Genomic DNA, 22,561 nt, shown 5'->3' on the forward strand with positions numbered 1-22,561 from the left:
GCTCCAAGAAGCTGGGTGGATAAGGGCTTGAAGGTAAGTAGTGGTCTGGTGATAGTCAGAACTACTGCAGTGTGAGCAAACTACTGGAACTGAAGCGTACACTATTTCCAATTGTAATTAATAAATACTTAAAAAAAAAGGTGATAAGGGTAGTTACCTGGTAGGATTCAGTCCTTCTGTAGTACTTAGAGTTACTTTGAAAATCCTGTAAGTTTAAAGGAAGTTGCTAAACCATGCCACAGTACTGAACTCAAAATATCAAGTCCAGTGTTTGAAAGCTGCAATACGGCCCTGACAGGAGAAAGTATTTACAGATGGAAATCCTTTGGAGTAATTATCAGAGGAAAAACTGGTCAGTGCTCTGTTGGTAAATTATACTTTAGTGAATACATTGTGTTGGGCTGATAATACTTTAAACCTATGACAAATGTTTGCTGTGGGACAAAGGAAGGTTATGTGTGTTGTCTTTGCAACTCTTAATGAACTGGACCATCTTCATTGACACACAAAATTATCTTCTGGTACACTAACATGTTTTGTTGGTTTGCAGATCAAACCTGTGAGGAATAGCATGCTTAAATCCTGTAACTGATGCTGTTCTGGTGAATGAAGAAAAGTAATAATTTGATGTTGAAAATGGTCAGGGTGTCACTAGAGTGCTGTGGTGTTACACGGAAGCAGAGCTGCAGTCTTCTGGAGGCAGATAGTCTTAACTTTGGAATGTGTCTTAGCATCAGAATTATTAACTGTATGATGTACAGTTGAAGCTCAGACTATTGAGTTTTGGTGTAATTATTTTAATCTTAAACACTTAGTTTCATTTTTGTCCTGGAAATAAAGTAATGAGATCTTTCTCAACTGTGTAGAAGTAAATTTGGGGATATTTTTCATAGTTCTCTGTCTACTAATTCTTCAGATCACAGGAGAATTTCTTCTTTCAACTTATTAAACTTACAAACATATTGCCAAAACTTTAATTAGAAAGGGAAAAAGTCTGTATCATTTTAGTGAGCTATAAAATTCTCGAGTTTTGCTTGTCACGGAACTATCTGTGAATTGTAGTATTTGTAGGTGTTCCTGTTTCTGTAGGATGCTGATTGTGTTGCTTTCTGCCTCTTCTTTTGTAACTGCCTTATTATGAAGAGTAGCCTGCCAGAAGCTCTGCAGGGATTATTTTGACTGCTCAATGTATGTGCCGTGTTATGTCTGACAGCAGAATTGTTTGTAAACTACCATAAGCCTTCTGACACTTCGTTGTCTTTGTGGCTTATTTTTTTTCTTTAATTCACTTTGTGTACCCTGCTTTTCAGATATCTCTCATGATGGGCTTGTTGTCTCTAGCCGTCTGTTGTGATCTTGTGTCAGGGAGGATACATCACCTTAAATCTACATTGCTGTCTCTTCTGTGCATCCTTTGCTTTGAGCTAAGCAAAACCAAGCACATGCAAAGAGGATGTATGTAATGAGATTTTTAACTGTGTTCCATATCTTTACAACAGTGCTGGGCATACATGCTACGTGGAGGGGTGGATGTACTTCAGACAAAGCTGTTGAGTTGAAAAAACCTTCATGTTAAGTTATGAAATCTAAATTTGTCTGGGCCTTTGAAGAGGTGCTGTGTCGGTTACTAATTAAAGAGGAAGTGAAATGGTATCTCAAGCCACCCCAGATGGTCACTTTAGTAGTGTCCTTGGGAGGAGAAGTGTCCAGCTGGAGCAAGGCAGAGACCTGGAGTGCGTGTTATTGGGTCAGCAACTGAGGGCTTGGGCAGAATTTCAGGACAGATTTTGACCTGTTTCCCTTTGCATCTCAGCCCTGAGTCATCCCTTTTACCTGCTTGTGAAGACTTGTAACCAGCTCTGACACAGGGCTTACCTGGGCTGTGAGTGGCAGTCTTGCTTTAATGGTGGCCAAAACTGCAAAATTATTTATGTTAACTTGAAACCCCTACATAGAAACTGCTGGATCTGACAATAACTGCCTGTGTTGCCACAGTATTTCAACAAAATCTTGCATGGAGTACCCTGAATCTCTCAGTATAACTTATTAGCTCCTGTTTTAGTGGCTTTGCTCTTCCCTCCTGAGGACGCGGCCATTAATAAATTTCTCAGAAGTTTTCTTCCTTGTAGCTTAAATGAGTGCAAAACTTGGAGGCCTGAGAATCAGTGGCTGTGACTCTGCCTGTTGGAACATGTACACCCGAGAAAAGTGAACAGTGAGATTCACAGAAGGCTCTTTGCATCTTCATGGTTAATGGTTTTCTTGAGCATGAATTTTGTATGGAGATCGAGATTTAATCAGATGTAGTACTTCAGAGTTTAATTCCACCTTCCCCTTAAGTGACAGAACTAATGAAGTAAGGGATGGTCACTTAAATGAAGAGATGAAGTCTCCCTAATTTAGCAGTAACAAGTGGGTTTATTGTCTGCTTCCTTCTTTTGAACTCACCATCCTATAAAGCTATGCCAACACAGTGTGTGGAGGGCAAGCAAGGCTATCTCTGGGAATGAGTTTATTCTTTTGTTGTTCACCTGCTATTCTCATTAGCCTGTCAAAGAAACTGTGTTAATTTGCTCCACAAAGGTTACTGAAGTTAAGAAAATTAGTTTGTGAACAAATTTGATCTGAAAACTAAGATGGAACCTAATTTGGTTTTTCTCAGGTGTGTTATTTATACCATAGGTTACAGTTTGGGAATCTGTTTTAAAAAAAAAAAGCTCTCTTGACAGGTTTTAAGGGGTGAACTGGATTAATCTAGATCATGTATAGGGACTTTTTGCCTTGAAAGCTGTAGAAATCTTCCAAAAGGGTCACCTGTGTGCAGCTTTCTCTGTGTGCTCCCACTCCAGCACCCCTGTCCTTCCCACTGCAATGCCGCTCCTGGCCAGCGTGCCTGTGCAGCAGCCTCTTACCTCTGCAGTTCCTCCTGTCACACTAGGCTTTATTCTTTGCCCAGCCCTGGCAGATGATGTAGTTCCATCAACCTGTGGATGTTTCCATGATCCCTCCAGTCTGCTATTACCTACAGCTGTTCTGCAGGTTGGCTTTTCCCATGCAGAATTGTCCCACAGCTATTGCTGCTGCCACTTGCTTCTCTTTGTCACCTAAAGGCCAGTCTGCAGGAATGGGTTGTCAGGGAGGAGAAACAACAGCAGGGTAAATGCTGAGCAGCCAGGAGTGGCATCAGTGCAGGACTGGAGAGGCAGAAGAGTCTCCAGAGGGCTTAAATATTGCTTTCAGTAAAACAAATTCCTACATGTGAATTCAGGTAGTTAAAATCTCAGAGACTGAACCATTTGAATTTAACAACATAATTCTATGTACGTTGGTCCAGTGGAAGCATAACAAAATTTCTGTTAAATGAAATGATCAATCATGCTTGGAACAAAAATCCACTTTGTGGTACTGAATAGGAAGCTTTTCATACTGGAGTGTAGCAGGGTAGAAGGAAGTGTTTTTGTGGAATGTGTTGAAGGAACTTGCACATGTTGTGTTGCATAAATGGTCACTCAGGCAGCAGGACTTCCAATCCTGTTACAGGATGTAGGAAGAGACAGAACTGCTTTGCTCAGCTCTTGCCAAGCAGCATGAGTGGAAGGACCTTATGGCTTCCATTCAGAAGTTTTCAAGGGAATTGTTAACTTCATACAACTTGCTTGGCAAGAGGACCATGCATGAAAGGGACTGAAATAGGGTAGTGGAACAATTGTTAAAACAAAGCCTACGCTTTAACAGAGTGAATTGGGTATTTTTTAGATTTCCCTGTCTGCAGGAGAGAGAAATAATGCTTTTTACAACATTTGCAGGAAAAAAAAAAAAGAAAGCACCACATTAATTTGGCAGGCAGTAGCTGTGAATAGGATCCCTTGATTTTATTTATCAGTTAATATATTGTTAGTATCTCAGAGTACTTGTTCCTCTGAGCTGTGCTTTTCAGGTTGCAGGCTTTTCCGTTGTGGAGAGGGCAAGAGGCAATGGGTGGTATCTTTTAATGGTAGTTTTCACTGTGACTAAAATCATTCGCCAGCTTTGATACTTCATAACTCTTCCCCTTTCCACCCGTGCTTCCCAAGCTGGGACAAATCAGTAACGTTATGGCCTTTGTGATTGGAAAATTCACTGCAAAGCAGCGTATTTTTTGTTAAATGCTCATTAATCAGGATTACCTGATGAAAGGGGAACTGCTGATAGATGATTAAATACAAATTAACGCTGAATTTTTCATGCCTCTTCAGCTGGATTTGAAATGACATGGCAGGGATTTTATGTTTCTAAAACAAGTTTGGGCGAAAACCAGATGCGTTGCAGAATATGCTTGACTTTGCTGTAGGAGCAGAAAGAGAATTGGAGTACAAAATGGGAAGATCACTCTTTGAAAAAAACCTTGAGATGTGACATATTAGAAGGGTGGATTCTGGGACCAGGAACACTGGAAGCAGGGGCAGCAGTGGTTTCACTGGAGACAGGTTAAGTGACAACGCTCAAATATTCAAATTAGCTGAAATCCCTCATACAGAAGCAGCCTACAAAGCCTCAAAGGGATAAGGTTTATGAACCTTTCACCACAGCAGAAAGGTGCCAGTTTTGGACAGTTCATCATCCAGTTACTGTACTAAAAAAGGTAAACTGCTATAGAAATCTGCTCCAAATGAACTTAAACACCCTTTGAATGCTGGCAGTGGAATCTGTGCTGCATTTCCATAGGAAATGCTGTTTTGTCTGACCATAACAAATAGTGTTTTTTGGTTTTTTTCTAAACTAGGAGATTAGTTTTAAAGCAGGAAATCCTGCTTAACATGCAGAAAGTTCAGAAAGGTAAAAACTTTCACTGGCCGCGTTTTTCTTTAACTGATGAAAACTGTAGCAATGAAGCATTTTTCCCTGTGTGCAATATATATATATATAACACTGTAAATAAAGCTTGAACCGAGACCTACTTTTTTCTGCTGCAATTATGTGTAACTTGGCTCTGTAATGCAGAGATGTAATGCTCTATTTTTTGTGCTGTAACTATACGTAACTTAACTCGGTAATGCTGAGATGCAATGCTCTATTTCTGATGCTTGTGATCATGGCTGGCTAATGGCCTTACTGACTCAGGGTTTGTAAGGATGCCTCTCCATTCCCTTGTAATATCACTTCATGGAATAACAAGTGTTTTTGAAATCGGCGTGTTTTATTTGCATTCCTGAAGAATTGTGCAGGTTCCCTGGCACTGCAGGATCAACTTTGATTTACCCCTGACACTGGCTTATGTGATTTAAATATTGTATATTGTTTGTGTTTAATGGGGTTCTTCTGTTTTTTCAGATCTGAAGACGAGCTGCTGCATTGATAATCTGAAGAAGGGAGTTCTGTGTTAAGACTGCAAGAAGATACTACCAGCTGGTAAACACTTCCTTAGGTTTCTTTGCTTGTAGAATGTGTCTTTGTTTTCCATAATATTTTAGGCCAAGGAGTACAAAGTAATTTTGTATATACTTTGGATCTATTGAAAGCAAAAAGTAGCTCATGCAATATTTTTTCTTTCTGTCTGTAGCTTACCAGGCAAAAGACTCAGTAGCAGTGGATAACGTGGGTATTTAAACTGGAATACAAACTGATTAGATTCCAGTTCTCTCAGTAGGAGAAGAAAGACTGGGTTTTTTCCTGTAGTGGCATGTTAAACATTGTCTGTTTGCTCTTTTAGCTGAGACAAATACAATGCATCTGTACCCTGTCCTATATAAATACTGTTTGAAGTGTGGCAGTGCAAACAGTGAAACTTCAAATCTGATACTTCAGAGTCTGAAGAGAGAAGAAGGGAAGCTGTAGCAGAAGTTTAGATGCTTTGGAAGATGCCATTAATGTGCTTGTAATTATTCAATGGCTTTTTGGTGAAGCACAATCTTCACTGAAAATAATATATGATAATAAAACCAAGGATGTCTCGTAATTTCCAGGCATTTCAAGTCGTGTGCAGGCTGCCTGTAGGTTCAGAGTGGTAAAAGGATCATCAGTGAAGAGCTATGACCACTTAACAGCAGTTTACCAGCCCATAAGCTAATTTGTTGACCTACACTATTACAAGGCAATCACAAGAAAACATGAGGATTTAGAACATTTTGAGTATGTCTTGAGGTTGATAGTGGGTACTAGATTTACAGCTCGCTTTTCAAATAATTAATCTTATGCATGAAGTAGCAGTTTTCCTCTGTAATTATACCTTACTCTCTACCTTCTATAAAACTTGAATCCTACCTCTCTGTTTATTGCCACCACTTGAGCTCCAGGGCTTAGTAAACCTGTGTCAAGAGGATTTTCAGCCCAGAACGGGGTGATGCAGCTGGGTTCAAGGATGAACATGGAAAGAAGCAGTATCCTAGCCAGTATGAAAACATTAGGCTTTTATCACTTAAGCATTCACAGATGCTTTATTAATCTTCACTTGCCAGTTAATTTGCCTAAATTTTTGTAAGCAGTTGAGGATAACTTGATGAAGTTGTGTTGTGTGGCTGTTGCAGAGATTATAAACTACTGTGTTCTGTTACTCTGCCAAACCTAGATTAATGATAGGAAAGTGTTGAAGGCTTATAGTGGTCAATAATGTGGCAATCAGAAGTGACATAGTAAAAACAATGTCTGATTTTTTAGTAATTTTTGGTTTTATATATAAAGAGGACTTGCATGGTGCAGCTATTTGTGAGTGATAATTTCAACTGCTTTGTTGCCTGCCCATGTAAAATTGCAGCTCCTGAAGCTAAAATGCATGTGAGACTCCTTCCCAAATACTTAGCTTGAAAGTGCATGTCCTTAAAGTTACAGGAGAAAGACCCTGTGGTGTGTAGTGTGTCACCATTTGAGATACCAAAATGCTGCATAGCCAACATAAGTTTTGAACCATGTTGTAATTACCTGATAGTAATTTTTAGGTTATTACTTTAGATTATTTTGATGGTATATGATGTGAATAAGTAATGTGTGTCTGTCACTAAATTTGGGTTCATAGCTTCCCCTGTACTGAAGACTGAAAAGCTCACTAGTCTGGAAGCAAAGGGCCCTCTGTCATTTTCCCTACTTTGGCTTCCCACCCCATCATCTCCCCATCTCTCTCAGAGAGAGAAGTTTAACAGGCTGGCCGTGCTGAGTGAACTGGGTAGTTCTATAAAGTAGTTCTTTGTCTGCAACTGTGGTAAAGTATTTGTCTTAATTCATCTTAGTTTGTGCTGCCCAAACTTGATTTCACTGTTTCCAGCATTAACTTTGATCTGGGAAGACAGGAGCTGAGAGCCTGCTGAGCTCTACTGCATTTTAGACCTGACCCAGGTCTCAGCTCAAGCCCCCAACTCTGGGAACATGCTGAAAAGAGAATGTGACGCTCAGATGCCTCATCCCTTGGGGCAGAGTATGTCTGGTCCTTGAGGTGGTGCAGACTATCCCAAATGTGTGTAAAATACATACATGCTCATCTTATCTGGGTGGAATTTCTTGTGGTTAAGATGTTTCAAGTGTCCATTATCACAGACACAGAAGGACATGTAAAATCTTAGTGTTTGCCCTGTTTTTCATGTATTTGCTGTTCTTTTTCATTATGCTAACTTACTTGGGTGGGATTATTTTCCAGAGTATCAGTCATTCAGAAAAGATCTTGATAATTGTCTCCTGCTTTCACGTATAATCTCTGATAATTATTCACTCTCATTTCATAGTGTTATCTCTATATGCAACTTGAACTTGTCTGCATCCTTGAAGATTTAAAAATCTTTCCACACAACTTAGAATTGTTCCCCTGTAATGATGATAGGGAGATGTTTTGAGCAAACTGATTAACATGTTGTGGAGTCTCTGTTCGAGGACTAATATTGCAATGTTGGTGGATTAACAGGTTTTGCATTTATGCTAATTTTAATAAATATGAGAACACCTTCAGTATTATGTTTGCAAAGTGGAAGCAAATGCATACCTGTCACATTATTAATTTCTGAAAAGTCTTTGTTGTGGTTTGTATAGCTCTCATAAAAGTAGCATTTGTCTGGCTGACACATCTTTAAATGTTTTGTTTCGTCTTGGGAAGAAGTTTTAAAATCTCTTCGGTAACAATGTGAGTCTTTTAGTGCAAAGCCCTTAATATGTGTTAAATTTAAAAGAGCAGGAAAGCTTGTTGTCCCCATAACTGTGTGCCTGCAAAAGGTTACAACTGAAGGATCTCATTCAGAAGAAATAATGTGTGTAAGTGAGGCCTTATTGCATGTGTTTACAGTCTTCTGTATGGCTTTGACTGTTGGGGAAGTTTATGTAAAGTCAAATGTGCTGCAAAAAAATATAAAGCAAGTTTCTGTTTTGTGTTGCTCAATGCTAAATGTTAAACAAGGAAATAGGTGTTATAAATGTGCAGCTTTTAATGGGTGCTTTCAGAAGGACTTTTTTTTTTCCTGGGAAACTTAGGGAACCAACGTAGAAAGTGGTGAAGTTACAAATGCTTCTGAGCAACTTGAAAAGCTTTCAGTGCGTAGCCCACCAGGTACCAACAGCAGAGTAATATGGGAACATCAGGGGTAAAAGAATAATCCACAACAATGAGGTTATAGGCTGTAAACACATGAGGAAAAATTAACGTCTTTCTGACAACTGAAACCACTTTTAGTTCGCATTTGTGCCACTGGTTAAAAGCAATCTCCTTTGGTAGTGTTGCTCTAAATATATTGTTGTAGCCTTGCCTGTAAATTTAGCAGAGCCTCTTGAATTGATTTGTCACCTATGTGAAAGTGAGTTTATGGGAATGGTTCTTAGTACATGGAGTTCAGGTACTTCTTGTGTTTTTGACACTCAAAACATTGTGGTAGAAATTCTGATCATGTTACTGATATTCTACCAGCATGCATTTATTTTGTATTAGTGCCAGTATCTAAAGTAAGGAAGAGGTTCTTTTAGGCTTAACTGAGCTGTCTTCTACTTATTTGCTGTATTTTATCTTGGATCTTGTTTTATGTGGCTCATTGCAATAGCACAGGAATAGATTGAGGGGCTAAAAGCTTTTATGCAATTCTGTGTTTTTTAAAGTCTAATTGTGTGTATTATCAGTGTAAATAATCTGCCTGTGCTGAGGCAATGTAACGTTGTATCTTTTCTCCCACAGTAGATCTACAATTACTTAAAACCTCTAATGAAGATTGTATTAATCTGCAAATGATCAATGACAGGATTTTTTTACTATAACCAAGCAGATTTCAGTGTAGACCTCTTCAAAAATATCCTTTCTTTACGTGTAGTAGTCCTACTGCAACACTTAGTAGAATAAGTTTAAAAAAAAGTGAGCTATGAATTTGGTTTAAAGGCTCATTTAGTAAACTGTGTTCTCCTTGAGACTTCAGCCATGTGGATTTGTTTACAAAGGTAAAGCTGCTCTTTTTCTCTACCTGTAAATAGTTGCTCAGGACAACATGAACTGTTTAATTCTGTTTGTCCAATAAACCTTCAAATCAAAGGCATTAATTTAAGGATTGTTTTGACTTTTTGAAAAGTCACTTTTAAACAGACCAGCAAAATATGTAAACTTGTCTCATCAGAAAGACTTTTGACCTGAAAAACTTGTTGAGACAGGTGACTGGACTTTCGTATTAAGTGTTATGTGGTCTGTGCTATTAGGTTAATGTCAGATGTTACTTATTTCACTTCCTGACTTAAAGAGAGACTCTTAAATGCTAGTTAAATGATAATTCTAGGTTTTGTGGAGGGAAGGTTGTTGGTTTAACTCTGTAGGGACTTGAACTGTAAACATGCAGTCCTTCAGATCTGCTTAGTATTCAGTTTATTGCTTGACCACATAACTGCAGCTTTATTATTTAGAATCATAAAATATCTCAAGCTGGAAGGACCCACAGGGATCATCAAGTCCAGCTCCCTGGCAACACTATCTACCACTAAACCATATAACTGAGAGCACTGTCCAGACGTTCCTTGAACTCTGACAGGCTTGGTGCCATGACCATTTCCCTGGGGAGCCTGTTCCAGTGACCAACCACCACTTCAGTGAAGAAGCTTTTCCTGGTGTCCCATTGGAAGTTCCTCTACACAGTTTGCCTCCATCTAGCTGGGCAAGCTGGAGATGCTTCCAAGGTGCTATGTGACAGTTCCTCTGTGTTTAGAAAGTGTTGTTTCCTGACTTGTGGATGAGTTACAGCTCAGAGGAGCTGCCTCTGCTGAACCTTGCTAAGTGGAGCAGCACTTGGGATCCTGGGGGAAGGACTTAAAGTGAACTGCTTGGGTATCTCCAAGAACCTGTTCAACCCTGAGTCTGAGAGGAGCATATGGCAAAACTTAGTGCTGCTGGTTTCTGCTGAAGGGCTTTTTGGGTTTTTAAAAATCTAATTTGTGTTCCTTGAAGTCTGGAATAAACAAATCCATTGTCTCTGAACAGCGGAGATGCTGCCTGGGATACTTCCATAGCTGTGGCATAATCAGCTTAGGTCTAAGTTCTATTAGAGTTTTACCTATCAGAGTGGAAACTAGGGTTTCAGCTTTCAACTTTTCATACTGTTGAGGAACATCTGATGGTTAGAACTTGCTAAAACCAGGGCAAAGATCTTTAGCTGGTAAGTTACTGTTACTCTTCTTTGATTTCCTTTCATGATAGAAATTCCTTGCTGTTCATGTGACCTGGCATAGTCCTGAGAAGAGGGGTTTACCCTGAGTGCATAAATCCAGATTATAAGAAATAAGGACTCCTCTGTTCAAGTGCTGGTGAATAGGACTGTGAGTCCTGGGGTTGCTCAGAGCTGCTAATACACCACTAATAATGTTGAATGGGAAAGCTCTACTGACCTTTCCTCATCTTACTGTATTTATTGCACAAGTGGACAATTATTGCTGCAAACTTCCTGGGACAGGGCATGGTTTCGTTTCTGTTATGCTGATACTGAGTCAGAACTCTGTGTTCAACTACCATATTCCTTATAAATTATATCATTTTTATAGCTCAAATAAGGAAACTGATGAATCACTTGGCTGGTATTCAGGAACACTTCCCAACTGGGTGTTAACAGCATCATAACAAAAGGAAGTGTGGATTTTGGAAAATGCCAGGTAGTCACGGGAAAGCTAAACATGCAATGGAGAGCAAATGGCAATACCATTTAAAGATGTAAAGGTATCCCATATCTCTTCCTAGCTTAGGAATACTTCAGTAGTTTTTTTGAGGATTGAAAACCTGAATTCTAGAGAGTTCTTAAAAATTCTACTTGTGTTATATACCCCATACTAAATCACTTCAGGATTTGGATTTATGAAGGTTCAAAAGAAATACAGGAGATAATATGCTACAAAAATAGCAAGTTCAGTTGTTTGAATAATGGACTTTTAGACACAGGATTTGCTTGCAGGCTTTTTTAGTATTTTTGTTCTTGCAGTAAAACCAGAAGTTGTGTAGCTTGGACTAAAATACCACCATTCTACCCTCCACCCCATTATCGAAAAAAGCAACCATTACAAACAAAATACCCCTAACTCCTAATTAAACAATCCAAAGAGTCCCATCTCTGTTTTACTAAAATTCCTTATTTGTCTTCTGGTTACCCAACATTTATTATTCTCATGTTGCTTTGAGAAGTGAAAAAATTTATTTGGACATATTTAAATTAACTTTTTGATTTGGTTAAAAAAAGTTCTGTACTTGGTGTTCAACTTGCAACTCCCTTTTTTGTTATGCAGGGCTTTAAAATGCAAAAATGAGGATTATGATAGTTTTACTGTTTTCACTAAACCAAAGTAATGGTTTGGTACGGAAAACATATCTGTAAGTGGATGAAATATAAATTTTCATGCTGAATACTAATCTTGTGTATGTGTGGATATCCTCTTATGCCATACAAGCTTCTCAAGTATCTTTTTAATTTTCCTTTTTTTTTTTTTAATTGGTAAAAGGGGTATATGTATATAACCTTGTCCTCTTCTTGTTAACCTATAATGCAGTGTCTAAACTTATTTGAAATACGTTTTCCAAAGCAAACCTGACTGTTCTTTGCTGTGTTCCTCTTGCAGCCAAATCTCCAGGTGAAACTTTAGAGAAACTGGAACAGTGCTGTGTAGAGTATGATTTATATTGGCATAAATGGATTTTAATCTGTGCATAAAGGACAGACAGCATAATGTGTGCTTTTGGCAGGTGTCTAGCACAGGTTAAGAACTACAAGAAAGCTTTCAAGGAATCATTTAGGTTTGAACAGATCTGGAAGATCATCAAGTCCAGGCATTAACCCAGCACTGCCAAGTCCACAGCAATTTAAGCCAATACATTAACTGCAAAAGGGATTGAAAAAAAAAATCTTGTAATTAAGATCACGTAAAACAAAGCTGCTATGCAATGCTAGTAGTTTAGAGAGAATGTATGTTGTGAAATGAATCATGAAAAGCAAAATAAACATGAAAATTATTTTGGAACAGTAGGTGCTTTGATACATTCACAGACCATTTCTATCATTAAATTTTAAATTTAAAACATGAGTTTGAGTGTAGCAATTAATGAGGTACTGTGACAGTATTGAGAAATTATATAGGATAGGGAAAGACTTTCTATAACTCATGAAGTTTGAATATACAACTTAACTTCAGAAAGATAAATGAAAACTGCTGGATTTGAGCTGAGGCTTTACAGCCAGAAGCCAAAAAAAGTGGTTTTATAGCAGTCAACCAGTACTTTTACTCTTTATAAAGAACTGAGGTCACTTTGCAATAGTGACAGATTACCTTTGGTTATCTTAATCTGTTATGTGATTGCCATACAGATATAGGAGAATCTTTGTTCAGAATCACTGATGTTAACATCAGAGCACTGAACCCTGGGCTCATCTGCAGATGCCCTGAAACTTCCTTTGAAACATGATCTTTGCTATGATTTATTTCTTTTATAGCTTAACCATCTGTTATTGTTACTGAAGTAAAAATCAAGTTTTATTACTAAATATTTCTTAGCTTTCTATTTTTATTACCCACAAGATGTAGAATGTATTTGACTTGCAGTTCTGTTTTGGGCTGGGCTTGGGTTTTACGTTTTAATTTGTACTTCTAAGGGTATTAAGTTTTTGTGGTTTTTTGGGTTTTTTTTTTTTTGGAGCAGTTTCCTCACACTGAATTTTGAGTCTGTAACTGAAGGAAGAGAGCAGGAGCATCTAAAAATTGCCAGAGCAGGTAGTCCTGGAGCTGGGTCCTGTTCTGTTCCGCAGTATTAGTGGACTGAGAACATCTGTGCTGTCCACCGCTGGTTCTCATGGATTTCAAGTTGATGATGCTTACCAAGGGGAATTCCAGTGCAAGCTTGAACTCCAAACAAGCAATTTAAATGTTTGCTCTGTGAAAGCAGCAGTGGGTTATGTTTTGAAGATTACTTTAGCCTTGTTGCCCAGTATTTCACATGGAGTACATGAATCCTGTACAAGCTTTCACTAATAAGTAAGATTTGGGAAGTAATTATTTCTGAAGTTCCCTGATGAGCTGAGGTGCCCATTGAGTACACAGAAAGTTATTTAGATTCTTAGTACAAAGTTGTTTTCAATTATTTCTTACTGCTCAGTATTTTCAGTTCTTAATAGGCAGAAGAACCTGAGTGTTGGAAAGCCTAAAAAATCATTGTTCATGTAGCAAATCTTGACTGACAACTATTGACAAGTCTATGCTTGAGTGTAGAGGCATCTTAATTAGTTCAGTCAGGGTTGGGAAGAAGACATTGGTTTCATACTGGAAGTTAATGATTAGCTGTTCTCATCTGAACTCTGTTTTCATGTGCTGCTGAGTTAAGCAGCATCAGTTGAATGTGAGGTGGATGCCCAAAACGCAGGGCTTATTCAGTGGTTAACCAGTTTTTGATGTTTTTTTTCTTCTCAAGTTTCATTATCCACGATGGTGTCAAGTTTACTTAGTGCATCTTTTATATTTGGGTACCATTTGAGTTGTGTCAACTTTGGGCTTTTCCTCTGACAAACTGAATGATGCTTGGGTTTGTTCTGAAAATGAATAGCTGCAGTTCAGATCATTCACTGGCCCTCTCTGATGGCTATAGACATTTTTCCATTTTTGTTCTCCAGCTGCTGTGACAATTCTTTGAACATCTATTGTAGTTGGCCTGAGATATTGGCATGTACTGTGACCTGTTTCTGCTGTGGTGAAGTTTGGTTGCAAGTCAAAGAGAGTGCAGATGTGTGTAAATGAGATCCCAAGGATGGGATGCATTAAGCTTTCTTCTGACTCCATAAGGTAGTTTAAAAAAAACAGGAGGTGGGGAACAAACTCAAAAAACAAAAATCTAAACAAAATCCATGAGCTATTAACCCATTGAATAAAGGTAATTTTCCTGCCCAGAGGTGCTTTTCTCTGTATTATAACATTAAATGCTTGACTGCCTCAGAATCACAAGCAATTGAAAAATACTGGGTCTGTACTGTTCAATTTTCACTACCTATTAGTTTTTGTAGTATACATGTCTCATCTTGTGCCTGTTGGTGGTATTTCTGTATTAATCTGCAGAACCAAACCTCAAGAATCAGTCAGAAGGAAACTCAGAGGAAGAACCCAAGTCGTTCACTCTGAATCTGGCAATAGACAGTTGTTCATTTAGGTACTCCTGCATCTTGAATTAAGGTGCATCCAAAGTGCAAAAATTAATTGTGTAAAGAATCCATCACGCCATTAATTTCACATCTGGCCGTTTTTAATGCATCTTTACTGGCGTTCCCTACTGACTGCTACAGATCTGCGAGTCAATTTCTTATCCATTTATAAAAGTGCTTTATTATATTGCTTAGTGCTTAGCTCTAAATTTAAAATACCATGTGATGTGAAGTCACACTGTGCCAAAAAAAACAAAAAAAAAACCACTATCAGAGTGCCAGTATAAACCAAGCCAATCAAACCAAGCATCAGCTGTGCTCAGTCTGATCTGTTTTGCATGATGCTCATGAGTACTAAAAGATAGAAATCCACTTAATGGATTCCTGTGCTAAAATCTCTCTGCCTGTTATTGATGATGGTCCAACTGACCTATAATTCTCAGCTTTCCTGCCTGCTTCCCTTTTACCTAATGGTTCTACTCGACCTCTTCTCTCTTCGTGCCTTCATTACCACAAGAGTCCTGTAAGATTTTGTTAATAATTAACTTTCACTCATTCATTGAAGCCTTCAGGACAAGCCACCCTGAGCATCAGCACACTGTTCTTGCAGGTGGTAAGTGCCTGTGTCCCTGTGCAGCCTTGTGCCCAGAAAGATGGGAAGAGCTAAGCATTGCTTGGCTCTTCTGTAGTAATTTCATCAATTGGAATTATGTATATATTTGTTTAGTTATGAACTAGTACTGTTAGGATACACTTTTAAAAGGTCCCTACTTTTGCTGATGTAGTGGGATTTCTTTTCTCACATTTTAATATTTATTTCTATTGTCTTCTCATTCTAATGAATTTAGACTTGTCATTGTTGTTTATAACTCAGTGAATTAAGTTGGACTTTCATTCAAAATAATCTTAACCAGAGCTCTTAACTACCCCAAAAATATTATTTTTAGGTAGAATTTTTTAGTATTCTTAACACTTTGTCCTGTATTATTTTTCTTGCACTCTTTTTCAGGAAATTAGCTTTTTGCGGTAGTGGTGGGTCTAAACTTTGGTTTCAGTTTCTCTTTTTGCTATGTCAGTCATGTTCAGCCCTGACCTTCAGGGGATCAGTGCTTTTTCACCCTGTGTTTGATTGTTTTCTGTTACTTTGTCTCAAAGCACAAATTGAGCCATTTGATGTCATGAGAAGGGGAAAAAAAACAACCATATTTAAGATATGCCTGAGTGGGTGAGTTTTAGGGAATTGCAGCAGCTCTTACAGCGACAGTGCTGTTACCCATCTTTTTGTCCTGGAGTACTGGCGGTTACTGCTGAGAGAGTGAGGGGAAGCCGAGAGTCAGTGAGCAAAGACAAAAGCAGAACTCAAAGAACCCTGGTCAAGGGGAAAGCTGCTCTGAGAGGGATGCATGCACTGGAAAGAATGGAGAGCTAAATTTCTGCAGTTGTAACAGTGTCTGACAGTCACCTTTTTGCTTATGATCGGTTCTCTGCGCTGTGAAGAGTCGGTCTCACTACATTCTCCACTCTGCTTCTTACCTGTTGGTACTGTAGATCTGCAGAGCCTTCCCTTGATAATGTTACGCTATTTTTCCCTTGAAACTTTATGAGATGCTGTAATATTCCTTATCTTCTCCTTTAATCTGTACTATTAAAGTCATTATTTTACCAGCATCAAGACAGTGGTTAATGATGTGTACAGCACACTGAGACTGTCCAAGAACACTAGTTTTCTTTGTTAAATGGTTTTCAGTGGTCACTTGAAAATGCCTTTTCTGGAGGTCAGCATACAAGACTTGAATTTTTTTCATGTGCACATTTGTGTGGTTGAATTAGAATCTTGTGTGATTTTCTTGTTAAAGCAAAGGGAAATGCAAGTGGAACAACTTGCCACTGGTATTTTATTGCAGCTTTGACTCTTTAGTAATTAAACTTATTCTGGAATATATGTGCTTATGGATTATCTAACGTGGCAGCCTTTTTCCCTGAAAACAAGTTTGTTGCCAAATAATGGCGTTCCCTATTTACTTGTATGCCTAGAGATAAATCACAGCTCTGCATTCTATTTTAACGTATTTTTCAAAAGTCAAAGTGGTGTATAGATCCAGAACTATGATCATGAAGTAGATCCACAAAAACAGTATGTCAGGAGCCAGATGTGTGTTTGCTTTTCCAAGGTTAAGTAACATTGCATTTAAGATTCCTGGTGCAAAAGAATAAATTTTCATAATCTCTCTTTTCTTTTAAAACAGACTGGAGGCCAAGAACAGAGTGCAGCACTGGCTGTAGGTAAGAACTGAAACTTAACCTTGGTGAAAACACCTCTGAAAAATAAGCAAAATTATAATAATATTAAAGGGCAGAAAATGGGACTATTTGCATATTAACAATTTTCTCTTCAGGAACTCATTTCCCCTAATTTCCTTCTATAACTTTTGAAATTTGTGGTGTTCACTTCAGGATCAGGAAGTGCTGATCTGTAGCTGAATTTATGCCTCTCTGATTGAATTTGCTAAACCAGGCTGCAAGGGTTTGGTTTTTGCTTGCACTGCACCTCACCACAGCCTGATAATGATTTTGAAAACTCTGCACCATATGAAGTCCCACTGTTTCAAAGAAGGTATTTTTGGTGTGCAGAGGGTTTGGCCACATTTGTGAATGCATCCTGGAAGATTATGCAACTTCATGAGAGATATGAATGAAGAGAGAATGTTTTGGTGGTTTTTCTTTCTCAGTCTCTTCAGTAAAACTGCTGTGTAACTTTACTCCTGAACCAGATGCCTTATGCTAGAAACCAGTACTCTGAACCAGCTTGTAAGATTTAAGAGGTAGCATGTGCTCATGTGAAGGTTTTAGCTCTTAGTTTTTTAATCTGTTGCTTGTTACTGGAGCTGCTGCTTGGAGTGTCTGTGTTATACTTCATGTTTATTGTGCTTTGCCAGCATAACTATCCATCTTCTGTCAGATTGCAAAGGTAATGGTACCAAACGTGAGGTAGGATTTTTTTTTTCTTCTGTTTTTGATTAATCATCAAAAAACCCTTTGAAATTGATTTGTGTGGTGTGTTGACCTGGGCTGGATGCCAGGTGCCCACCAAAGCAGCTCTGTCATTCTCCTCCTCAACTGGACAAGGGAGAGAAAATAGAACAAAAGGAGAGATCACTTATCAGTTACAGACATGGGCAAAACAGCCTTGACTTACTGAAATTCATTGAATTTATAACCTATCAAATCAGAGCAGGTTAATGAGAAGTAAAACAAATCCTAAAACACAGTTTACCTCCACTCCTCCCTTCTTACCAGGCTTAATTTTATTCCCAGTCTTCTGCCTCCTTCTTTGGCCTCAGCATAGAAAGATGGAAAATGGGGGTTACAGTCAGTTCATCACATGTTGTTTCTGCCTCTGCTTCCTCCTCAGGGAGAGGAGTCCTTACCCTGCTCCAGTGTGGGTCCCTCCCATGGGAGACAGTCCTGCACAAACTTATCCAATGAGTCCTTCCCAAGGGCTGCAGTTCTTCACGAACTGCTCCAGTGTTGGTCCCTTCCATGAAGTGCAGTCCTTCAGAAACAGGCAGCTCCAGTGTGGGGCCCTCATGTGGTCATAAGTCCTACCAGCAAACCTTCTCCAGAGTGGGTTCCTCTCTCCACAGGGCCACAGGTCCTGCAAGGAGCCTGTTCCAGTTCAGGCTTCCCATGGGATCACAGTCTCCTCCAGGCATCCTCCTACTCTGGCATGGGGTCCTCCCACACTGCAGGAGGACCTCTGCTCCCCCATGGACCTCCATGGGCTGCAGGGGCACAGCTGCCTCACCATGACCTGCACCAGGGGCTGCAGGGGAATCTTTGCTCCAGCTCCTGGAGCATCTCTTCCCGCTCTTTCACTGACCTTGGTGTCTGTCCCGTATTCTTGGTGTCTGTCACATATTCTCACTTCTCTGGCCACAATTACTTCTGTGCCATAACTTTTTTTTTTCCTTCTTGAGTACATTGTCCCAGAGGCACTACCACTGATGGGCTCAGCCTTGGCCAGCGGTGGATCTGTCCTGGAGCCAGCCGGCACTGGCTCTGTTGGACATGGGGGAAGCTTCTGGAAGCTGCTCACAGAAGTTCTCCTTGTCATACCCCCACCACCACAAGCTTGTCACTCAAACTCAATGCAATTTGTCTTCAGTTCTGTTGTCAAGAGTAGAAAACGTTTCCAAATGCTGTGTCCACAATTATTTGCATACTCTGTTCAGAATTAAGAATATATGTCCCTATAAATATGTTACTAAAGTAATCTTACTTACTTTAGTGAATAATTTATCTTTTAAAATATTTTGCAGAATTTTTGGTTTTGAGGAGATATCACATTTTTGTTATTCTTAGGAGAGTTTGTGGTATTGCTGCTTCAGACCCACCGTCCTTTGCTTTACTGTCTTGACTCACTGGGTTATGGAATGAATCTAGGAACTGGGCAAGCATACAGCAACATTTTCCAAATCTACAATAAACTAATGGAAAAACGTCCAGTGCCAGCAGCAGTAGTACTTTTTTCATTGAGTAGCTTTTACTTGCAAAGTCAATGGGTAAGTGTGTTGTTAAAGCTGCAGTTGGAACTAGTGCAGACTTTTAATTTACAACATCATGTGCATTAGCAAATGATACATTATAAAAATCACTAATCTGAGTCAGACCGTGGGTCCATCTAGCCAAGTACAAGCTCCAGGATCACCATCTTACTGCCCTCTGCATGTGTGCACTTGATTTTGCACATCCTTTCGCACCCTCCACTTACTCCTCTACTTCTACTGCTTCTGCTTGGAAAGATAAGAGTCATCCAGAAAAGCTAGCAAAAGTCAAGGAGCATTGCTGGGAATGGTACTTCCTGCAGGAAGAGGAATGCTGTCCAGAAAATGGCTGCAGCACATGGCAAATGACTTCTAATTTCTCTGAAGAAACTGTGAATCAACAGTATTTCAGGTATTGAAGGGAAAATGTTTATAAATTAAGGTGGTGTGGCGTCCCCCTTAGCAGAAGTTTTGTTGTCAGACTGCTGATGCTTTTAACTTTTCCAACTGTACTGGAACGAAGTAGCTGCCAAATGCTTGACGGCATCATAAAGCATCAGGGAATCAATCACCATTGTGAAGGGTTGGGAGGGACTGGCAGAAGCCCTACCCAAGCAACGTGTTCAATAGGAAAGCATCTGTTGAAATCACCTTACCTACTAAGGTAGCTGAGCTCCAAAAATAACTGGGGACTACTGAAAACTTCAAGTTTCAAAGAATGGGGCAAACCTAGATGTAAACTTGAAAAAAAAGTTAATATCCAGTAAAACCTGAACGTTCATATGTGAACAAATGCCTAGGGAAAAATGGCAACAGGGAGATCATGTGGTTCTTCTAGGATGTCAGTATTTTCAGGTCAAGTATTTTTCGGAGCCAGATGTGATTATTATAGGTATTACGTATTTTGTTCTGCATATATACCTGGTTTTCCCCAAGAACTGCTGCAAACTCCTCATGAGATGGGCTTGGAGAATTCACAGATGGACCAGTGCAGGAATTGTAACTGCATGATATTCTGTATATTTGTTACTGACCTTAATGGATTGCAGGTTGTATAATACCACTAAAGAATAGCAAATGTTCCTCCATATTTCCAACAGGTGGATGAAAATAAATTGTCTTATGATATTTTAGGCTGATAGGACACTAGTAGTTTGACTTTAAGATTAAAAGAAAATTTGAGATATGTTGGGAGGGATGAAAAAGGAGATAAAAAGTCTGATATTTATACAGCTAGAGGAATCTGGACCAGTGTAGTCAGGGTGTTTTTGTGTAAATGGGATTTTTTAAACACTTGCTTTCTAACAGGAAAAACTATGCAGGTTTAGTAAAAGTTGATGCTGTATCTCATGAGGGGATCTGAAGAAGTAAATGGATGTAACAAAGATGACTGTAGAGCCTTGATCTTGCAAGTAATCTCTTTTGAAACTTCAAGTAAGTAAAGCTTGTAGAGACCCATTTTATCCTTCTGCCCCGTCTGTCTGTTAGTGTTTCTGAAAACAGATGGGATGGGAAGGAGCATCATCCTGCTAGTCATCCTCTGTTGTTCCATCATCATCTTGATGTGCTTCATTAGCCTTCTGTATTCTGCAAACATACTTTGTCTGATGTGTGTCTCGGGAAAAGGAAAGTCCAGAAAATAATCAGAAAGCCATCCTGAAATATGGAAACCCACCCTTCCAGCTCTGTGATTTGGAAGGCCGTAGGACTTCCCTTATTCCTTGGTATTTCAGAGCTGGTGTGTCACTGAACTGAATTCACAGATGGACAGTCAGTGTCAGGTTCATACACACAGGGTTTGTGGTTTAGCACTGTGGCATTCCAGAAGAAGTCCCTTGACATGGAATGTGTCAGTGACTATTAATATCCATCAGCTTTATGACTAGATAATTTGTCATAACATTGTTAGTGTAGGATTACAAGCCAGGACACTGAAGGGGTGCAACAATTTCAGAGCCCATCTAGAGGAATGAGTGTTGCAGAGCAATGCAGATGCTTGTACTCCTTGTCCTGGTGCATTAGATGGCAGCACTGCCAAGACTGTTGGAACCTCAGTGCAGCTTCATCCAGCTCACTACTGAAATGTGTGGCAGTCTGGTAGATGGTAATTCAGCTACTCCGAAAGAAAACATTTCCAAGTCAAACTAAGCTTGAAGAAGAGTTCTATGTCACATGTGAAACAGCAACTGAAAAGTGGCAATTCAGTTGAACTACACAGTGTAGTGAAGTTGGAAATTAAAAAGGGGGTTTTTTGGTTTTTTTTTAGCATTCAGTTAAAACTTGAAGATTTTGTGGGTTGTGGGTTTTTTGTTTATTTGGGGTTTTTTTGGTTGGGATTTGATGGTTTTTTTTTTCTTTACAATGAGGTGAAAAGCTGGCAGGAGAAGGACTTAGTAAACAAATTACTGTTGGGTTTGGGTTTTTTGGGAGACAAGGGCTTGAGGGTTTGTTAAATTACAGGCTGACATCCTTGGAATATGAAATTTTCTTAGTAATGTGGTAATGCGGCACAGTTTTAATAGGCATACCAACTTCTGTAGATTAAGCAGCTTTTCTCTGAAAGAATAAAAAACCAATATGTAAATCTACCTTAGCTCTTATTAAATGGGAGGGGATTTGTATCTTTTATGTACCTGATAAAAACATTCTCAGCTTACTTTAGAAAAAGGCAGAATTCAGGGTCAGCCACTATTTCTTTCTATGGTAATGTCACAAAGCTAAATGCAGTGTTCGGGCTGGAGGGACGTTGCTGGTTCTGAGCTGTTGGGCTGTTAAAATAACGTTGGACGCGCTGGTTCCAGCTTCCCTGGCCCTGGAAGATCCAGCGGTAGGGCAGCGGCCTCTGTTGGAGGAATTACAGCACTGCAGAAAGCTCTGCAGCTTTCAAACTCTGTTGGGAGAAAGCAGAGTGTAAATTGCATTCCAATGGCAATGTCCCTGAACTGAAAAAAGGTGTGTTTTCCTGATGGTTGCAATGGAATGGAATTAAAAAAGAGTGTTTTGCAGTATTAAGTTGAAGCATGTTGAGCTTGTGTCATTTGGAAAGAGGAAAGCATAGTTAATTTTTTTTTAGCCCCAGATTCACTCTTTGAAAAATTGTGAAGTTACTTGTTGAAGGGTAATTCAGAGCAGATTTTTGGAGCATAGTCTCTCCCCTATTCAGTACAAGTTCTGTTTTAAAAACAAGCGTAATTCTTCCAGACAAATTGGTTTTATTCCAGACTTGTGTGAGCATGCTTAGTTATTTTATTGTAGCTCCTGTCAAATACGTTATTCAGTGTCAGCTGTGCCACTAAAACGTTCCCAAATTAACAAGGCTCTAAGACTGCTTCTTCTAAAGGAACTGTGGATTCTTCAATGCCTTTCCCTTGATTTCCTCTTAGAGGCAAAATGGACTGAATAAACACTGACCTGACCGTACTTTTACAATTCTGGTTTTGA

The 22,561-nt window shown here is 39.2% G+C and overlaps 1 protein-coding gene across 9 annotated transcripts in view; it reads left to right on the forward strand.

The window, feature by feature from the left end:
* CYRIB (CYFIP related Rac1 interactor B) overlaps positions 1-22,561 on the forward strand; it is a 96,585-nt gene that overhangs the window by 48,803 nt on the left and 25,221 nt on the right. For 5 of the 9 annotated variants that reach the window (XM_050314185.1, XM_050314163.1, XM_050314172.1 and 2 more), the window contains exons 2-3: positions 5,311-5,388; positions 16,823-16,859. The gene's annotated coding sequence lies outside the window, so the exon portion shown is untranslated. The remainder of the gene's footprint in view (positions 1-5,310; positions 5,389-16,822; positions 16,860-22,561) is intronic. The other 4 variants (XM_050314201.1, XM_050314153.1, XM_050314205.1 and 1 more) reach the window with 1 other exon arrangement.

This window comes from Myiozetetes cayanensis, unplaced genomic scaffold (assembly GCF_022539395.1).
Source record: "Myiozetetes cayanensis isolate MyiCay16 unplaced genomic scaffold, myiCay2020 scf1, whole genome shotgun sequence".
NCBI lineage: Eukaryota > Metazoa > Chordata > Aves > Passeriformes > Tyrannidae > Myiozetetes > Myiozetetes cayanensis.